Here is a 21,705-nt window from a genome sequence, read left to right on the forward strand (position 1 = left end):
GCGGTTAGATTTCCCTGCATTAACCCCTTCAGAGAAAATTTGGAAAAATTCACAGTTTTCAGAATGTTAATTTCTCAGCTTTTCCGGCAGATAGTGATACCTCGTAAACCAGTTATTACTCTACATCCCCCATATGTCTGCTTTATGTTCCTCATTCTGTAAGTGTCACTTTATTTTTTTTAGAACAGTCTTAGAAGTTTACAAACAATTCTTATAAATTTGACGCTAATTCCCAAACTGCTTTTTAAAGGGGTTCTCTGGGCTTTTAATATTGATGACCTATCCTCAGGATAGGTCATCGGTATCGGATTGGCGAGGATTCAGCATCCGGCACCCCCACAGGTCAGCTGTCACGAGGGTGTCAAGAGCCACGCCTGACTTTGTTGTACCCGGGGTCAGGAGGTCGCAGCGGTTGGCTGCACGCTCTATGTAAGATGGGGATGTTTCCTTATTGTAGCTTTCTGGGTTTTGCTTTGCGAACCCTTTTGGCTCACTCAGGGATCCGTAGCTCCTTCTCTCAGCTGTTCCTTGTCCAGCACTCCCAAACCTCCTTATATTCCTCTCTCACACTTCTCTGGTTGCCAGAGATAGAGCTTCCTGCCTGGACATCTATTCTGACCCACTGGAGCTGTGTTGCTGCGTTCTCTGGTAGTTGATCCAGAACGCTACCCTCCGGATCCCTGTTGGACCTTTGTGGACAGTTGTTGTCGTCCACCTGGGTGTTTGTCTGTGTTTGTCTGTCCTCTCCCTGGTGTTTCCCTCTTAGTATCAGTGGTGAGGACTAGCGATCCCACCGGCCCGTTCATTATCTAGGGTTCATTTCAGGGAAAGCCAGGGTTTAGGCACGTGATCGCCGCACGGGTGAGGAACCCGTCTAGGGACGTCAGGGCAGTCAGGTGCCAGCCGCAAGGAGAGTTAGGGGTCACCACCTTTCCCTCTCCCTTGGGCAGGACTTTCCCTTTTTCCTCCCTGTGCGTGTTGCCGGTCATTACATTATATCTGGCCCTTATTTTTGTGTAGGTAAAAAAAAAAAAAAAAAAAATTTTTTTTACCTACTTAGAATCCAGTATGGATCAAATTGCTGCTCTGTCTGAACAATCTCATGGCCTGTCTTTGGAGGTGGCAGGATTGAAGGCGTCGGTCCTCCCTCAACAGCAGCAATTACAACAGACCGCAAGTCCAGCGGTTGCTACTGGTAACCAGGTTGTTGCGGAACCCAAGGTCCCTCTCCCTGACAGATTTTCTGGGGGAAGGGACAAGTTTTTGATTTTCCGTGAGGCCTGTAAATTATACTTTAAGCTGCGCCCTTACTCCTCCGGTAATGAAGAACAGCGGGTGGGGGTTGTTATTTCCCTGCTGCAGGGGGACCAGCAGTCCTGGGCGTTCTCTTTACCTACTGATTCTCAGGCGCTTTGGTCAGTGGATGAGTTTTTCGGGGCCTTGGGTCTCATATATGACGACCCTGACCGAGTCGCACTGGCTGAATCAAAATTACGGAGACTCCTACAAGGAGAGCGGCCGGTAGAGGAGTATTGCTCTGACTTCCGTAGATGGGCTACGGATACCCAATGGAACGACCCGGCTCTCAGGAGTCAGTTCTGCTCTGGGTTATCCGAAAGGGTTAAGGATGCGCTTGCATTGTATGAGACCCCCTTTTCCCTTGATGCAGTTATGTCCCTTTCTATCCGTATAGATAGACGTCTTAGGGACAGGTTGAAAAAACCGGAGCCATTGGTAACCCCTCCCAAGCAGCAGTTAGTCTGTACGGACTTAGACGAGCCAATGCAGCTAGGAGGAACTACTCGTCAGGTCCGTCCTCCTGAGGTTCGCCGTAGGCGTGGGGTTTGTTTTTTTTTGTGGGGAGAGGGGTCATTTCATTAATGTCTGTCCTTCTTTCCTCAGAAACAAAAAAACCGTCGGAAAACTACTAACCCCAGGCTGTGTGGAGGATGTCAGCCGGGGGGTATACGTTTCCTCCATACGTACATCACAATTTGTGTTGCCAGCGGTTATTGTTTTTGGTGATAAGACAGAGACTATTTCTTTCTTTCTAGACAGTGGAGCAGGGGTAAATTTGATAGATGCCCATTTTGCCTGCACTATGGGTTTGTCTCTCTGTACACTACAGAGACCTATTCCCATATTTGCTATAGATTCTGCTCCTCTGTCTCAGAGAAATCTCACCCACATTGTTCATAACTTACACCTTCGGGTAGGGGACCACCATAACGAGATGCTCTCATGTTATGTTCTGGAGGGGCTTCCCACTCCGGTAGTGCTGGGCCTTCCCTGGTTGGTAGCGCACAATCCAGTGGTGGATTGGCAGGCCAGGGAGATATCGGAGTGGAGTGAGCCGTGCAGAGAAAATTGCTTAAATAGCAATTGCTTAGTCGCCTCCATAGCTACCCTACCTACTTTTGTTTCGGACTTTGAGGACGTTTTTTCTGAAAAGGGTTGTCAGAAGTTACCACCTCATCGTCCTTATGATTGCCCGGTTAACCTTATTCCTGGCGCAAAATTACCCAAGACCAGGTTATATAATCTTTCAGGTCCAGAGAGACAAGCCATGAAAGATTATATCTCCGAGAGTCTGGCTAAGGGACACATCAGACCCTCTTCTTCACCCGTGGCTGCAGGGTTTTTCTTCGTTAAAAAGAAAGATGGGGGCCTGCGTCCTTGCCTAGATTTTCGTGAATGAAATCGGATAACCATCCGAGACCCATACCCTCTTCCTCTCATTCCTGACCTGTTTAACCAGATTTCGGGTGCTAGGTGGTTCTCCAAACTCGATCTTAGGGGGGCCTACAATCTGATTCGTATTAAAGAGGGGGATGAGTGGAAAACAGCTTTTAACACCCCTGAGGGGCATTATGAAAATCTAGTTATGCCTTTCGGTCTGACCAATGCTCCTGCCGTCTTCCAACATTTCGTTAATGACATTTTTAGTCATCTAATCGGCAGGTTTGTGGTAATATACCTAGACGATATCTTAATTTATTCGTCTGATCTGAGAACACATGAGGAGCATGTCAGACAAGTACTACAGGTCCTACGGACGAATGAATTATATGCTAAAATTGAAAAATGTGTTTTTGCCGTTCAGGAGATACAATTCCTAGGTTATTATTTATCTGCGTCAGGTTTCCGTATGGATCCTAGGAAGGTCCAGGCAATTTTAGATTGGGATCTTCCTGAGAACCTCAAAGCATTACAACGGTTCTTGGGCTTCGCGAATTTCTATAGGAAATTCATTAAAAATTATTCGGTGATCGTAAAACCCCTTACTGACATGACTAGGAAGGGGACTGATTTTTCTAAATGGTCTGACGCCGCTAAAGTTGCTTTTTCCTCTCTAAAAGAGAGGTTTACCTCAGCACCTGTACTAGTCCAACCTGATGTCTCTCAGCCTTTTATTGTTGAAGTCGATGCATCAGAGGTGGGAGTGGGGGCTGTATTGTCTCAGGGTCCGTCTCCTGGCAAATGGCATCCTTGCGCTTTCTTTTCTAAAAAACTATCTGCAGCAGAACAGAACTACGATATTGGCAATAGGGAACTGTTAGCTATTAAACTTGCGTTTGAGGAGTGGCGTCACTTCTTAGAGGGGGCAGTCCACCCCGTCACTGTGTTTACGGACCACAAAAATCTGCTGTACCTCGAATCAGCTAAGCGTCTCACCCCCTAGACAGGCTAGGTGGTCGCTATTTTTTACCAGGTTTAACTTTGTGATTACCTATCGTCCTGGGGCAAAGAATACCAAGGCTGATGCACTATCCACTTGTTTCCCTGGAGGGGGTAATGTGAGTGATCCGGTGCCCATTCTTCAAAGAGGAGTGGTTGTCTCTGCGGTACACTCTGCTTTGGAGGGGAAGGTGTTAGAGGCCCAGGGGGACGCCCCGGTCTCTTGCCCCTCAGAGAAATTGTTTGTACCGTTGAACCTACGTCTCGAATTATTAAAGGAACATCATAATTCGGCACTTGCTGGGCACCCGGGTGGTAAAGCAACCTTGGAGCTATTGTCTCGTCGTTTTTGGTGGCCAAGGTTGTGTCAGGATGTATTGGATTTTGTGTCTTCTTGTTCTACCTGTGCGCGCGCAAAAGTTTCACATACACGTCCTGCAGGGTCTCTATTACCACTCGTCATTCCCAATAGACCATGGACACATCTGTCTATGGATTTTATCACTGACTTACCTTTGTCTGCAGGTAAAACAGGTATTTTGGTAGTAGTGGACAGGTTTAGCAAAATGGCACCCTTCATTGCGTTACCCACACTACCTAATGCTAAAACTCTTGCTCAGGTATTCGTCAGTGAGATCGTGAAGCTTCACGGGGTCCCCTCCGATGTCGTTTCGGATCGGGGAACCCAGTTTATTTCTAAATTTTGGAAAGCTTTTTGTTCCTGTTTGGGGGTTCACTTGTCCTTTTCCTCAGCTTTCCATCCTCAGTCGAATGGACAGACTGAGCGTACCAACCAAAACCTGGAGACATATCTAAGATGTTTTGTGTCTGAAAACCAAGAGTTGTGGTCGTCATATTTACCCTTAGCTGAGTTTGCCATAAATAATCGCCGTCAGGAATCCACTGGCAAGTCACCATTTCTTGGTGCATATGGTTTTCATCCCCAATTTTGTACTTTCAAAGAGGGGGGGTCTTCTGGGGTTCCCGAAGAGGAACGGTTTTCGTCATCTCTTTCATCGGTATGGCAGAAGGTGCAAGCTAACTTGAAAAATATGGGAGGTAAATACAAATGCATGGCTGATAAGAGACGGTCGCCAGGTCCGGACCTAGGAGTGAATGACTATGTGTGGTTATCTACTAGGAATATCAAATTGAAGGTTCCCTCTTGGAAACTGGGTCCTAGGTTTATTGGTCCGTACAAGATTGTAGCCATCATCAACCCCGTGGCTTTTCGCCTGGAGTTGCCTCAGACTTTTAAAATCCATAATGTCTTTCATAAGTCGTTACTCAAAAAATATGTTCCACCTCTAGAACCGTCACCGCTGCCACCCCCTCCTGTTGTCGTGGATGGTAATTTAGAATTTCAGATATCCAAAATTATTAATTCTCGTCTGGTCCGCCGCTCTCGCCAATATCTGGTGCACTGGAGAGGTTACGGTCCCGAGGAAAGAATGTGGGTTCCTGCGTCTGAGGTAAACGCCGACAGGCTAGTTCGGATTTTTCATGCCTCTCATCCTGAGAGACCTGGTCCTGAGTGTCCAGAGGCCCCTCGTAGAGAGGGGGGTACTGTCACGAGGGTGTCAAGAGCCACGCCTGACTCCGTTGTACCCGGGGTCAGGAGGTCGCAGCGGTTGGCTGCACGCTCTATGTAAGATAGGGATGTTTCCTTATTGTAGCTTTCTGGGTTTGCTTTGCGAACCCTTTTGGCTCACTCAGGGATCCGTAGCTCCTTCTCTCAGCTGTTCCTTGTCCAGCACTCCCAATCCTCCTTATATTCCCCTCTCACACTTCTCTGGTTGCCAGATATAGAGCTTCCTGCCTGGACATCTATTCTGACCCACTGGAGCTGTGTTGCTGCGTTCTCTGGTAGTTGATCCAGAACGCTACCCTCCGGATCCCTGTTGGACCTTTTGTGGACAGTTGTTGTCGTCCACCTGGGTGTTTGTTTTTGTCTGTGTTTGTCTGTCCTCTCCCTGGTGTTTCCCTCTGTTTCCCGGCCCGTTCATTATCTAGGGTTCATTTCAGGGAAAGCCAGGGTTTAGGCACGTGATCGCCGCACGGGTGAGGAACCCGTCTAGGGACGTCAGGGCAGTCAGGTGCCAGCCGCAAGGAGAGTTAGGGGTCACCACCTTTCCCTCTCCCTTGGGCAGGACTTTCCCTTTTTCCTCCCTGTGCGTGTTGCCGGTCATTACATCAGCTGTATGAGGAGAAGGTGCGCGCCGTCTCCTGTCCTGCTCGCCTCTGTCTTGTCTATGGCAAGCAGGAAGAGAGACGGGAGACGGCAGGTGCGCACAGCGTGTACCTTCTCTTCATACAGCTGATCGGCTGGGGGTGTTGGACCCCCCCCCCTTCCCCCAATCTGATATTGATGAACTCCCCTCACCTATGATCTCGATGCGCTGCTGGATCCTATAGTTCTCCCGTGTGCCGGGACACTTACTTGCGCGTGTGTAGTAGGGATACGGGAACACCGACTTCTGCTGTTCAGTGTCCGGAATGGTATGAAGGATACGTTTATTCCTCTCAATAGGTTGGTGCCGCAGTTACACTCGATGGATTAATACCGCAGTTACACCAGACGCATTTCCAAACTGTACGTTTTGTTCCTCAGTGGTTGCAATAGTATAAAAATGAGGGACCAATCGCTCCTTATCCGGAGCTGTGCTGATATCAGAACCTGGGCCGGACCGTGTCAGGCTGTTTTTTTAGTATTCTAGTCATTCACAACGCACACCCTGCGGTTTTCTATAAACCAACAAATGAAACCTACAAATGATCTAGATGATAAAATCAAATATATATAAAATACAAAACATCCAAGTTGATCAACAAATCATAAAACTGGGAATAAAGAAATATAGAATAAAATAGACACATGTAGTGTAAAAGGGCTTATATGATCTTCATTCCGGGGTGTTAGTTCGCTCTGCAGGTCTGTCTGCATTTTATTTTATATAATTTTTTTTTTATTCCCATTTTTATTACTCGTTGATCATCTTATGTTTAGTATTTTACATATATTGGATTTTATGACATATCATGAAACTGCCTTGACCTCACACATGTTTCGATCCATATAAAAAGAGAGAACACAACATCTACACTTTATTATCTCCTCCCATGTCTCCTCTTATCTCCAGTTATTGTATTTTACATGGGATTTTGTAGGATTTTACATCTTCTCATCTTCTCTCCATTCAGGTTCCCACAATATAGGATTCGCTCAGTGGAGATCTTCTATATAAGATCCTTCTCCTGATTGACCCTACAAGAATGGACAGGGACAAGATGGCGGAGAGGATAATAAATCTCACTCTAGAGATCCTCTTCTGTCTTACTGGAGAGGTGAGAGATTCTGATGACGTCGCATTACATCATCTTATCTATGTTACTAACAGATGGACATGACTGGAGAGGTGAGGGACTCTGAAGATTTATAGAGTGATATTTATTACTGTCTCTCCATAACCAGGACTACATAGTAGTGAAGAAGACCTCTAGTGAGCGCTGTCAGGCCCCTGTGTCTGAAGGATGGGGAAGAACCCTGAGCCCAATCATGAGGCCTCCACCTCACCCCCTGATACATGAGGAAATCAATAGAGAGAAGATCCTAGAACTCACCAACAAGATGATTGAGCTGCTGACTGGAGAGGTGACACTGCTGGGAATGCTGGGACATTATACAGGAACGCTATGAAGGGATCTGGGTGATGACTGTATCATTGTGTTGTCAGGTTCCCATAAGGTGTCAGGATGTCACAGTCTATTTCTCCATGGAGGAGTGGGGGTATTTAGAAGGACACAAAGATCTGTACAAGGACATCATGATGGAGGATCACCGGCCCCTCACATCACCAGGTAATAGACATGACTAAATACACACGTCCTCTCATTATCTGTATGTAAGGCATGAATTCAGTCACTGGATGTGTTTCCTACTGTTGGAAATTGGCCACAACAACACAAAATGTCTTAAAGAAACTTCTTCCTCAGAAGATTCTTTTGTATAAGCCTCATTCACACGTCAGTGTTTTGTCACTGTGTTCACTCTCCCTGGATTGGAGCACGGTTTAGAATGATACTGCAGGTACACCCCAGCCTTATTCCAAAACAGATACTATACACAAAGTAGGGTTAATTGGAAAAAAATAAAAATTAAATCTCCTACAAACTATAGGCAAATTAATACTATACCGGTGTATCGGCTGATAGAAATCAGTTTCAAGGTATATTTTCTGTACAGTTTCCTATTAATTTAAAGAAGGGATAAACTTTAACTGAGATTCCAGTCAGAACCTTGAAGAGATCTGAAAGAGACGATGAAGTTTATCTTTTGTCAAACATCTAGTCCCTTTCTAAATATCTGACTAAACCTAATTTATTCCCTACACACACCACGACACTCTTGGTCATTGTTTGGTAAAGATACAAGGTTTGTTTATGATCACCTGTATCCACAATTCCACAATTCTCCTTCAAGAAATCTTCTAAGAAAGAGATCATTAACTTACACCAGTCTCTGACATAGTACTCTCAAAGGGAACCTCTCATCAACTTTATGCTGCTCATACTAACGACATTTTACTTTTTAGAATTAGTGATTTTTTAAAAATACCTTTATTAGTGATTATCTGGGTATAGGTATGTATATACCAACAGAGTGTACTACAATTTCACAAGAATTTAAAAATATATATTTCTTATGACCGGGGAGTAGTGACCCCTATACACAACATTTACTAGCGATACAATAAATCGGTAGATTTAGGAAATTCGAGGATCCAGTCAAAAAAATAGATAGTAGTGAGACAAGGTCTGAGGGAAGGGGCAGGGCAGAGAAACCGCTTACCCTAAAAGGCCCTCAGAAAGCTGCTCAGCCCAGGGTGACCCCCTGATGGTGGAGGTTCCCTGTCCCCGAACCTAAAAAACTAAACAAATCCCTAGGTTGACCCTAGCCCGGGAATAGTAACTATGATAATGATAAATCAGGAATGGAGGGTGGTTAAGTATAGATGGGGTCACCACCTACCCCTTCCAGAAGATTAGAGAAATAGAGAAGAAATTTACAATTCAATTATAGGAGTGAGAAAGGGTTCCAGATAGTACGGAAATCACCATCCCACTCATCAATACAATACGCACGTTTTTAACTTATGCACATCTTAATACATATATACCACGACGCGTTTCGCCTGTATATAATCAGGCTCATCAGGAGGTAGATAACAAAAAAACGGACAAAGTCCAATTAAGATGTGGATGTGATTAATAATATAGATGGTATAAATGGAGCGATACTTAACTACCGATGTTCAATGGGGAAGGCGTAGATAGTACATTACCAGAGGGTATGATAGTTATAGCCAAAAGAGATGGGCCCAAAACAGGCTACTGGGGGAGACTCTGCCAAATACTATCATCATGTATATCTCTTTTGGCTATAACTATCATACCCTCTGGTAATGTACTATCTACGCCTTCCCCATTGAACATCGGTAGTTAAGTATCGCTCCATTTATACCATCTATATTATTAATCACATCCACATCTTAATTGGACTTTGTCCGTTTTTTTGTTATCTACCTCCTGATGAGCCTGATTATATACAGGCGAAACGCGTCGTGGTATATATGTATTAAGATGTGCATAAGTTAAAAACGTGCGTATTGTATTGATGAGTGGGATGGTGATTTCCGTACTATCTGGAACCCTTTCTCACTCCTATAATTGAATTGTAAATTTCTTCTCTATTTCTCTAATCTTCTGGAAGGGGTAGGTGGTGACCCCATCTATACTTAACCACCCTCCATTCCTGATTTATCATTATCATAGTTACTATTCCCGGGCTAGGGTCAACCTAGGGATTTGTTTAGTTTTTTAGGTTCGGGGACAGGGAACCTCCACCATCAGGGGGTCACCCTGGGCTGAGCAGCTTTCTGAGGGCCTTTTAGGGTAAGCGGTTTCTCTGCCCTGCCCCTTCCCTCAGACCTTGTCTCACTACTATCTATTTTTTTGACTGGATCCTCGAATTTCCTAAATCTACCGATTTATTGTATCGCTAGTAAATGTTGTGTATAGGGGTCACTACTCCCCGGTCATAAGAAATATATATTTTTAAATTCTTGTGAAATTGTAGTACACTCTGTTGGTATATACATACCTATACCCAGATAATCACTAATAAAGGTATTTTTAAAAAATCACTAATTCTAAAAAGTAAAATGATATAAACCCCATGTGATAATAAAATCTAATAAAAATCTAATTACTAGGCAATCATACTAACGACAGAATAAAGTAGAGACAGGTGAGTTGATTTCAGCGATCTGTCATTTATAAGTAAAAAGTAAGTGGTTGCCGAGAACCAACAACACAATCATTGCAGACTGGGCCTGGTAAAGAGTCACGGCCACTGGAGAAGAGTCCTGGTTATTCATGAATTCCTGCTCTCCTGCCCACCTGCTGATGACTGACAGTCTTCTACCTAGTTTTCTCCCTTTCTCTCTAGGAGAGAACTGCCAATCATTGGCAGATGGGTGAGAGAGCCAGAGATTATGGGTAACCATGACTCTTCCCAGGTAGATTTGACTCTTTCCAAGCCTGGGCTGCAATGATTATGATGCAGGTTCTCGGCAACCACTTACTTTTAGCTCATAAGTGACACACCGCTGAAAGCTGATGACAGGTTCCCTTTAAACTTCCTAGGAATTTCCACCTCAATTCTAACAATAAATGAATAGATTTGTAATTACCATACTCTTAGTTATATAAAACACCTATTGAAACCAATGATATAAAAACCAAAAATGCTTGTATGTGATTATTCAAATAAACCTTACAATATGTGGTAAAATTATATTCTTTTTACTCACTGGGAATAAATCAAAACTCAGCATATTCCCTTATCTGAGTAAATGCCTCTTACAGAATCTGTCTAAATCTTCTTACAAGACCAGACTGTGTCAACACTTCTGTACAGATCGTTACTCTGAAGTTAGGGATTCTAAGTCCAAAAGATACTGAACTCAAATAAGACAAGGAAAGATGGCTGACATTAATCACAGATATCAGGAAATCAAAGTCTACATATATATATATATGATGTATTCTTTTATATTCAAATGTTCTAACAGTAACCATAGATTTACACAAGTTACACCGACAACAACTTCTAATTGGATAAAAGTTCCTTATCACGATCTCTTGTTGCATAAATAACTTTGCCAGGATTTGCCATATGCACTAGTTCCCGCCGTGGGCATTAACCCCGATCATGGTGGAGTGTTACCTACCACTGGGTTCAGTACCTGCCGTATGAATTAGCCCCTTCCATAGGTGGCGCAATGACTCCCATCATGGTGGAGTGTTCCCTACCACTGACTGACACAAGGGGACATGGCAACAGACGGTACCGCGGTTGTTCGGTACTCTTACTCTAGTGGTATATGGGTGCCGCCAGTGGATACGGTGGCTATTCCTTCTTTTCTTTTGGCGCTGGTTTTGGACATGCTTATAACATCCTCTGTCTTCTCAAGGGGTTTGCCTAGCATCACTTATGTGTCCTAGAGAACCCCCCATCTCCATGGGCCTCCACCGTTCCAGTCGGTCAGGATATTGTCCGCATCAATGCGTAGTGTGTACACCATTGCACATATATGGCGAGTACGTTCCAGCGAGTCGAGTTTTTCACTGACTCTGTATTCTCTATCCACCACTCCTTCTTCTCTGGGAAAGTAGTTATGCTGGCACACTGGTTTAGCTACTACAGTGTGTTCCCCTACACAGGTGCAGCCTTTTCGCTATGCTCGTGTTCGTGGTCGCTGCAGTGGGGCATCCCGCTCAGGTAGGGGTCCTACCTTGGCGCTAGCTTGGTTGTTGCTCCTGTTCAGCGCCCTTCCAGGCAGAGTATTTAAGTTAGCTCTACCTAACTGGGGCAGTATAGTATGTGACTTCTACGGATAGTCTCAGGCCTCCCCCTCAGTTTGCGCTGACGGGGCAAGCGCTGGCTACTACTGTGAGAGTGGTATTTATGTTACCACTGCATACTTCAGTTCTTTCTGCACAGCTCATTCGTCAGATATGGACTCTTCTAGCACTGAATTCGGTGGCCTCTGCGGGTTGCCCCTCCTCTGCTGTGGTATGGGGCTAGCAATACAGTGTGACTCCCCCCTCAGGCAGAGTTTTTTGCGCAGCCACTTAATCCTTGGCTACTTCTGTATAGCGCCGGTCTCAGATGGGGAATAGGCTCACCCCGCAAGCCTTGGTAGCTCCTACGTTACTACTAGAGATGTCGCGAACGGGCAAACCGCCAGAGACTTCAATAGGCAGGCAAATTTTAAAACCCACAGGGACTCTTTCTGGCCACAATAGTGATGGAAAAGTTGTTGCAAGGGGACTAACACCTGGACTGTGGCATGCCAGAGGGGGATCCATGGCAAAACTCCCATGGAAAATTACGTAGTTGACGCAGAGTCAGGTTTTAATCCATAAAGGGCATAAATCACCTAACATTCCTAAATTGTTTGGAATAACGTGCTTGAAAACATCAGGTATGATATTGTATCGATCAGGTAGTGTAAGGGTTACGCCCGCTTCACAGTGACAGACCAAACTCCCCGTTTAACACACCGCAAACAGTCCATTTGCACAATCGCAAACTCCCCATTTGCACAGGGTTGGATACCAAGCTAGCCATGTCCCGTTCCTTGCCCTCACTGACGTCATTGAAGGTCTCTTCCTCCACCCAGCCATGTACAACACCAAGGGTCCCCGAAAGGTGACAACAAGCCCCCTGGGACGCCTGCTGTGGTTGGTCTTCCACCTCCTAAAAGCCACCTTCCTCCTCTGACTCCTCTTCTTCAGACTCCTCTCTCTGCGTTGCCGCAGGTCCAGCAATCGACGACGAGAAGTCTGCTTCCGGTGGTGATGGTGACCACAACTCTTCCTCTTCATGCTCCTCCAGCACTCTTCGCAGGGCATGCTCCAGAAAAAACACATATGGGATGGCGTCGATGATGTTGCCTTGGGTTTGACTGACCAGGTTTGTCACCTCCGCAAAAGGACGCATAAGCCTACAGCCATTGTGCACGAGCGTTCAGTAACGCGGCCAAACAATACCCAGCTCCGCAGAGGCTGTTTAATCTCTGTTTTGTACCCTATCAGGGGCTGGTGTGGTGTATGGAATAGATTTTAGGAACCGGGAGATGGAAAAAGATGCTCGCTCGGTCCTCTTACTTCCAATTTGGGGCACTGCGCGTGTGCCGTGTAATGTATTGTGCAATCCCAATATGAGTGGTATGTTAAGTAGTACTATTCCTATCAGTTTAATCCCTGTTACGTCCCCTATCAGGGGACGTGTATGGAATAGATTTTAGACAACCGCAAAGAGTTGTCAATAGTTGACACACTCATGACATAAATTTTATTCCTCTATGCGTCAATCTTGGTGTAGTGAGGACTGTGCTCGTGTGCATGTTTGGGAGATTGCAGGTGATGGGGGTTTTTCAAAGCCTATGGTCGTGCTGAGGTAGTTCAGTGACAGTTAAGTGACCCAGAAAACAATGATTCTGCAGTGTGGGCCCATTGTTGGTCTAGTAGGCTTTAATGATCACCTTAGATGATCACAAAGAAAATTAATGTTTTTTCTATGCAAAATTATCCAGCCGATCGCTTTTGGTCTGTTCACAATGAAGCAACGACCTTATCATCTGGGGTGTGCCAACATTGCCATTGCCAACACACTCATAGAGGTGGTTGCTTCATTGTGATACGCAAGCCCCTTCACCACAACAAGGTAACGATCACGAAGGGGAATTGATACATGTATGTGCCTTTTTTTTGTTTGGTTTTTGCAGCCACAGTGCAGCACCAGAGGCCAGAAAAATTAGGCATGTACACATGCCAGAAAAATTAGGCACTGTTGCAGCTGCTGCTGTAGCAGCAGCCAGAAAAATTGATGTTTTCCAGGCAGAAAGTGCACTAAAACATTGCGGCTTGAACCCTAGTGTTGGTGGCTGATAAGTCATGCAAGTCATCCGACATGCAAACATAAAATACAGCAGCATGTGGACCATTTTTAGCCCAAGGCAGCTCATCTCATCACCAGGCCTTTTTTAGTCAAATATATCGCCCGCTGTCGGTCCCTTCGGGATCCATGCCTCATTCATCTTAATAAAGGTGAGGTAATCTAGACTTTTTTTGACCTAGGCGACTTCTCTTCTCAATGACAATACCTCCTGCTGCACTGAAGGTCCTTTCTGACAGGACACTTGAAGCGGGGCAGGCCAGAAGTCAGAAGTTCTATCGCAAATTGGGATAGCTCAGGCCACAGGTCAAGCCTGCACACCCAGTAGTCAAGGGGTTCATCACTCCTCAGAGTGTCCATATCTGCAGTTAAGGCGAGGTAGTCTGCTACCTGTCGGTCGAGTCGTTCTCTGAGGGTGGACCCCGAAGGGCTGTGGCGATGCGTAGGACTTAAAAAGCTCCCCATGTCCTCCATCAACAACACGTCTGTAAAGCGTCCTGTCCTTGCCAGCGTGGTCGCGGTAGGAGGAGGATTACTTTCACCTCTTCCCCTGTTAGATTCCCGTTGTGCTGTGACATCACCCTTATACGCTGTGTAAAGCATACTTTTTAATTTATTTTGGAACTGCTGCATCCTTTCCGACTTCCGGTAATTCGCTAACATTACAGGCACTTTCTGCTTATACCGGGGGTCTAGTAGCGTGGGCCACCCAGTACAGGTCGTTCTCCTTTAGCCTTTTTATACGAGGGTCCCTCATCAGACACGACAGCATGAAAGACCCCATTTGCGCAAGGTTGGATGCTGAGCTACTCATGTCCCGTTCCTCGTCCTCACTGAAGGTCTGTTCTTTCCCCCCCCCCCCAGCCGCGTACAACACCACGGGTACCAGATAGGTGACAACGAGCACCCTGGGATTCCTGCTGTGGTTGGTCTTCCTCCTCCTCAAAGCCACATTCCTCCTCTGACTCCTCCTCCACAGACTCCTCTTCCAGCGTTGCCGCAGGTCCAGCAAGTGATGCTGATACGGCTGTTTCTGGTGGTGATGGTGACCACAACTCTTCCTCTTCACGCTCATCTTCGGCCTGATCCAGCACTCTTCGCAGGGCACGCTCCAGGAAGTAAACGCGCTCCAGGAAGTAAACAAATGGGATGATGTCGCTCATGGTGCCTTCAGTGCGACTGACTAGGTTTGTCACCTCTGCAGAGCCACGCATTACATGCTTGCCAGCCGTCAGCAGGTTTACCCAATGCACAGTGTAGGTGTCGGTGATATACTTGCCCTGACCGTGCTTTGCAGACCAGGTATTAGTGGTCAGATGGACCCTTGCCCCAACACTGTGTGCCAGACATGCCATGACTTCCTTTTGCACAATCGAGTACAGGTTGGGGATTGCCTTTTGTGCAAAGAAATTTAGTACCTTCCACTGCGGTGTCCCAATAGCTACAAATTTTTTGAAGGCCTCAGACTCCACCAGCTTGTATGGTAAAAGCTGGCGGGCTAAGAGTTCCGACAAGCCATCTGTCAGAGGCCGGGCAAGGGGGTGACTTTGTGACATTGGCTTCTTACGCTCAAACATGTCCTTGACAGACACCTGACTGTGGGCAGATGAGCAGGAACAGCAGTGGTTGACGTGGCTGAAGATGCTGGACCAAGAGGTGGATGGCAGCTTTGAGTTTGTGTGCTGCTTGTACTCATGTGTTGATCCCATAGGCGTTTGTAATTTGAGATCATGTGCCTTCGCAAAGCAGTTGTTCCTAGGTGGGTGTTGGACTTCCCACGAGTTTCTTTTGGCACAGGTTTCAAATGGCATCGCTGTTGTCAGAGGCAGACGCACAAAAGATATGCCACACTGCTGAGCTCTGCAATGACGGCATTCTGGTGGTGGCAACAGCATGCGTTGATTGGCGTGCTGTCTGGCTGACCCCGGGTGCCGATGCATGCTGTCTGACTGTGCCACTAGCTCCTTGTGACGACCTCCCCCTGCTTCCAACTCGTCTCCTCCTCCTCTCTGTCTCCCCATCTGAACTTTCCCCCTGTTCTTCTTCTCTTCGAGCGGGCACCCACGTGGCATCCGCGGACACATCGTCATCATCAACCGCTTCACTTGTATCTGACAACTCAGCAAAGGAAGCAGCAGCGGGTACAACATCATCATCATCACACCGTACGTCCATTTGTATAATGCTGCCTGACTGAGACATATCCCTGTTATCTACATCCTCTGGCAATAATGGTTGCGCATCACTCATTTCTTCCAAATGATGTGTAAATAACTCCTCTGACAGATCAAGTGAAGCAGCTGTGCTGCTAGTGTTGGTGGTGGCGGCAGGCGGGCGAGTGGTAACTTGAGAGGTGCCCGAAGCTGAGCTGGAGAAGGATGGTGCGTCAAGGTTCCGAGCGGAAGCTGTAGAAGATTGGGTGTCCTGTGTTAGCCAGTCAACTATTTTTCGAGTTCAGGGTACGTGGCAGCTGAACACTGGGCATTATTCTAGGGCCAAAGGGAATCACGGCACCACGACCACGACGGCCCCTGCGGGGTGGCCTGCCTCTGCCTGTCATTTTTTTTTGATAGGTTTAGTTGTACTATGCGTGCAAGCTACTGTGACACCAGATATGAGTGGCACTGTGCACTGGCAGAAGTTGGCAGAGTAGACAATTTTTTTTTTTTTTTTTTAATGCAAGCTACTGTGACACCAAATATGAGTGGTGGCACTGGGCAAGTGGGCACAGTATATGCTGTGAGCCTGACACACACGCTGGCAGGCAACTGCAATTAGATTACACAGGGGGAAAAAAAAGCAGACTGATGTACTAGCCCTAAAAAGGGCTTTTTGGGGTGCTGTCAGGACGCTGTCCTTACAGCAGAGATCAGATGAGTCTTTCAGGACTGGAGTGGACACTGAATACACTAGCCTAGCTCTTGATTTCCCTATTAAATCAGCAGCAGCTAGACTGTCCCTCCTCTCACTAAGACTGCAGCTTCCGAATGAATCTAAAATGGATGCTGTCCAGGAGGTGGGAGGGTCTGGGAGGGAGGGTATGCTGTTGATTGGCTGGAATGTGTCTGCTGACTGTGAGGTACAGGGTCAAAGTTTACTCAATGATGACGAATAGGGGGCAGACCGAACATCGTGGCGATGTTCGCCGGGAACTGTTCGCCGGCGAATAGTTCGGGACATCTCTAGTTACTACCTTTCTCTCATCTGCCTTGCACGGAGTATTTGTTTTTTGGCGCTCCGGTCCTGACTGGTGGGCTGTGGCGCCCACCACATCCCTCCTTCTCCAGGGAATCCTTCCATTGGTCCTGGGTGTGCTAGCGGTATCTACACGACAGATTCACAACTTTCTTTCCCGAGCAAGAGATCCGGAAGCATGCGGCGTGGTCGTCCTGATATCTCCGTGACAGGAATTCTCCCTCCTTAAGTGTTTTCCCCCTCCTACCCAGGGTTCTACAAAAGATCAGGATAGAGGGCATTCCGACAATCCTAATCGCTCCGGATTGGCCCCATCACGCGTAGTACGCTGACCTCGTTCTCCTTCTAGGAGACGTCCCTCGGTCACTGCCACTCAGAGACTACCTTCTTCTCAGGGACCGGTCATCCATCAGCATTTAAGATCTGTTCGTTTGACGGCGTGGCCATTGAAACCGACATTCTAACGCGCTGAGGATGTCGTTCAGGATCTTTTCCAGGACCTGGAGGTCCTTCCTGGGTTGTGTGAAGACCGAATTATTCCACCACTTTGTTTTTTCTCTCCCCACGGTCCTGTCTTTCTTCAATCAGGGTTGGACCTTGGTTTGGTCCTTAGTTCTTTGAAGGGTCAGGTTTCGGCGCTTTTCTATCCTTTTCCAGCGCCCTCTGGCCCCTTGGGGCCTGTAAGGATTTTTCTTTAGGGTGTGGCACATACGTTTCCTCCGTACCGTCCTCCTTTACCGCTTTGGGATCTGAATTTAGTCCAGCGCTCCAGGCTCCCCCCCCCCCCCCCCCCCTTGAGCCCATGCGGGAGATTTCTCTCCGACTCCTGTCCTGGAAGTTATTATTTTTTTTTCTGGTCGCTATCCCTTCCATCAGATGGGTGTCCAGGTTGGCGGCGCTCTCTTGCAGAGAACCCTTCCTGTTTATCATAGGGACGGAGTGGTTCTCCGGCCTGTCCCTTTCTTTCATCTGAAGGTGGTCGCTTCGTTCCATTTTAACGAGGAAATTGTCCTTCCCTCACTGTGTCCCTCTCCTTCACACCCTAAGGAAAAGGAGTTTAACCATTTGGAGGTTGTCAGTGCTCTGAATATCTATTTAGCAGCCTCCGGTCCCTTCCGTCCTACGGACCCCCTTTTGTCATTCTGGAGGGTCCTCGCAAGGGATTGGCGGCCTCCAAGGTGGCAATCGCATGTTGGATTCGATCTGCAATTGCGGTGGCTTACCATGACCGGGGCACGGCTCACTCCACTAGAGCGGTGGGCGCATCTTGGGCTCGGAGGAATCGCGCTTCAGCTGCACAGTTGTGTAAGGCTACTTGGTCCTCCTTACACACATTCACAAATTTTACGAGGTGCATACTTATGCATCAGTGGACGCTGCCTTGGCCTGCTTGGTTTTCAGGCAGCAGTTCTTAGATGCCTGCAGGGATGCTTGCTTTCATTGGTCTGTGGTTTTACTCTCCCTGTGGACTGCTTTTGGACGTCCCACGGTTCCTGTGTCCCTCAATGAATATGGGCGAGAAAAGGAGATTTCCATTTTGTCCACCATGACTGCTCTACTATTTGATTGACCCTTGACCTCTGTAGGGGCAGGAACACACAGAGTTTAAAAGGCCACCACCCACACTCACCCTCAGTGTTTCCTGTCCCTACGGGGTCAACCACACAGAGAGCCCTCCTGGTGGAGGTGAAGAAAAAGTTTATTATTTTATAAAATACCTGAGGATTCCGTCCTCGTCCCCTGCCCTCCTGCGGTCCGGTCCAAAGCCGGGAAGGGGATTCATATGGAGCCGATCTCGCTTCTGTATCAGGAGCCTGTATCCCTCCCCACAGTGCGGTCCTCCTTCCCTATGTTGAGGAAGCTGACCGCAGGGAAGCAGCATGCTGAACGCCGACTCCGGCAAGCCTCAGCATTACTCTCTGCTTCCGGCGGCTGGAGGCAGAAGGGGCGGAGCTTGGATCGGGTGCTCGGCGGTGATGTCAGACGCCGGACTGACTACATGTGGCGGCAGATTCAAACAGGCAGTGGCACCGATCCCCCTCCTGGCGCATACAGCACTAATGTCTGCTCCTGAAGCCCCGGACGCCTCTACAGCCCAGATGGACTCTGAAGCTCCCTCGGCTACTCCAACAGTGAGTTCCCCTGTGGGGAAAGACAAAATGATGTATCCTTTTTTGACTTACTTGCTGTTTTGTCCATTGATACCTGGCTGCTCCTCTCTTATAGGGAGTTAAAGAGCCCAGAACAAGGTCTAAAGTTCAAAGATGTGCAACTTGTAATAAAAAGCTTCCTGAGAATTATAAAAAAAAGCTCTGCCAGAGTTGCATAAAAGATCTTATAAAAGAGGAGCAACCGTCAATTTTGTCCGAGGTCAAAACGCTTACTCAGAACGAAATTAAGTCCTCTTTGGCCTCCCTCAGATCAGCCCCGTCTACACCTCCTGCTGCAAAAAAACCTAGATTATCCGCCCCATCCTCCTCTGTTTCGGAGATTATGGACGAGGGGGCCTCCACCTCTGGACAGAATGTGGACTTTGACGTTCTATCAGAGGGGGAGATAATGGAAGATAGTAAAAAAATCTTTATTTATTTTCTTCCGAGGATATGGAGGAGCTATTGGGAGCCGTCAGAGCAACCATGGGGATTGAGGAGGTGAAAAAACCAAGGTCCGTCTTAGACGAGATGTTCGGGGGACTCAGAACAAAAAAGTTAAAAGTTTTCCCAATGAATGAAAATTTAAAGGACATGATCTTAGACGAGTGGACTGACCCCGAGAGGAGACTAGGGGTATCTCGTGAATTCAGAAACCGGTTGTTGTTTGAGCCAGCGGACGTCAAATTATTTAACGAGACCCCCAAAATTGACATCCAAGTGGCGAAAGTAGTTAAGAAGACTTCCCTCCCATTTGAGGACTCTTCACAACTACAGGACCCAATGGAAAGGAAAACCAACTCTCTCCTAAAAAAATCCTGGGAGGCAGCTATGTTTGGGGTCAAAACCAATATAGCCGCAACATCGGTCGCAAGATCTATGTGTTTTTGGCTTAACGAACTAGAAGAACACATCAAAAACAAGACTCCTAGGGAGGAAATATTGAGCTCTATCCCACTCCTCAGATCTGCCACGGCCTTCCTAGCGGACACCTCGGCGGAATCGGTGAGGTTCGCCGCTAAGGATGCGGCCCTCACAAATTCCGCAGGGAGAGCTTTGTGGATGAAAGCCTGGGGAGGGGATAGAGCATCAAAAGCAAAACTATGCTCCATAGTGTTTTCTGGGGAATACGTTTTTGGACCCATATTAGACTCCATCTTGGAAAAGGCTGCAGATAAAAAAAAAGGGGTTCCCGGAAGAGACCAAAAAGAAGCCCTTTCGTTCCTCCAACTCCCAAACTAGACCCTATAGGGGCAAAGGAAAGGGGGGTAGGTGGAGTTACCAGAAGGGGGGAAAAGGCAGAGGTGTCCTTCTTAACCCCCAAAATAAAGATAAACAATGACGCCAGAGTAGGGGGAAGACTGCAGAATTTTCTGTCCCAGTGGGAGTCCATTACAAAAAATCCATGGGCCCTAAATATAATTCGGGATGGCTACCGGATAGAATTTTCCTCAGTCCCTCCAAAGAGGTTCAAAATAACCTCTCACAGCCCAAAAATAATAGAAAAAATCTGGCAGGGTATCCTGCAACTTATAGACTCAGGCGTTGTGACAGAAGTCCCAAGTACAGAAAGAGGAAGGGGTTATTATTCCAGTCTATTTCTGGTACAAAAACCAGATGGTACCTTCCGCACTATTATAAATCTAAAAGGATTAAACAGAGCGGTCGCATACAGGAAATTCAGGATGGAATCTGTAACATCCATCATTCCCCTGATCAGAACAGGAGACTTCATGACGTCCATAGATTTAAAAGACGCATACTATCACGTCCCCATAAACAGATCATCGCAAAAATTCCTCAGGTTTGCCCTAGTGGACAGCTCAGGAGTTGTAAGACACTTCCAGTTCACCGTGTTACCCTTTGGAATCTCATCTGCACCAAGGGTATTCACAAAACTAGTAGTAGAAATGATATCCCCCCTGAGAGCAGAAGGGATAAAAATTTTCCCATACTTGGACGACTTTCTGGTCCTGGGACCCTCGGAGCAGGAGACAACCAGCATTACCAGAGACCTGATGCACAGATTTTCAGACCTGGGGTGGGTAATAAACCTGAAAAAAATCAAGTTTAGTCCCCTCAACCAAAATGAAATTTCTGGGGGTAATACTGGACTCGGTCTCCCAGGTGACATCCCTCCCTCGGGAAAAAGTTACGTTGTTTATGGAAAAAACACAAAAATTCCGAAGTCAATCCCAGTGCTCCATTCGCAATGCCATGAGCCTCCTAGGCACAATGACCTCCTGCATAACAGCGGTGTCCTGGTCTCAGGCCCACACCAGGATTCTCCAATCTTGGATCCTGAGAATTTGCGACAAGAGACAGTGCTCTCTAGAGAAAAAAATCCTCATCTCGAATTAGGTAAAATCAGATTTAAAATGGTGGATGAAAGAGAAAAACCTGCAAAAGGGTGTACCCTGGGTAAAATATCCGGAGATTCAAATAAACACGGATGCAAGTGATACAGGATGGGGAGCAAAAATAGGCTCGATAAATTACCAGGGCACTTGGTCAGACGCCATGAGAAAAATGTTCCTCAAATCACAGAGAATTGAGGGCATCTGGGAGGTGCTGAAGGTATCACAGGACAGGGTCTCTGGAAGACACCTAAAATTCCTCTCGGACAACGTAACAGCCGTAGCATACCTGAAACATCAG

The 21,705-nt window shown here is 46.9% G+C and overlaps 1 long non-coding RNA gene and 1 pseudogene across 1 annotated transcript in view; both read left to right on the forward strand.

The window, feature by feature from the left end:
• The window catches only part of LOC122940483, a 31,616-nt gene extending 24,407 nt beyond the window's left edge, over positions 1-7,209 (forward strand). The window contains exons 2-3 of the long non-coding RNA XR_006390308.1: positions 6,880-7,023; positions 7,151-7,209. This is a non-coding gene — a long non-coding RNA (uncharacterized LOC122940483). The remainder of the gene's footprint in view (positions 1-6,879; positions 7,024-7,150) is intronic.
• LOC122940393 overlaps positions 1-21,705 on the forward strand; it is a 459,251-nt pseudogene that overhangs the window by 342,911 nt on the left and 94,635 nt on the right.

The sequence above is a fragment of the Bufo gargarizans genome, chromosome 6 (assembly GCF_014858855.1).
Source record: "Bufo gargarizans isolate SCDJY-AF-19 chromosome 6, ASM1485885v1, whole genome shotgun sequence".
Lineage (NCBI taxonomy): Eukaryota > Metazoa > Chordata > Amphibia > Anura > Bufonidae > Bufo > Bufo gargarizans.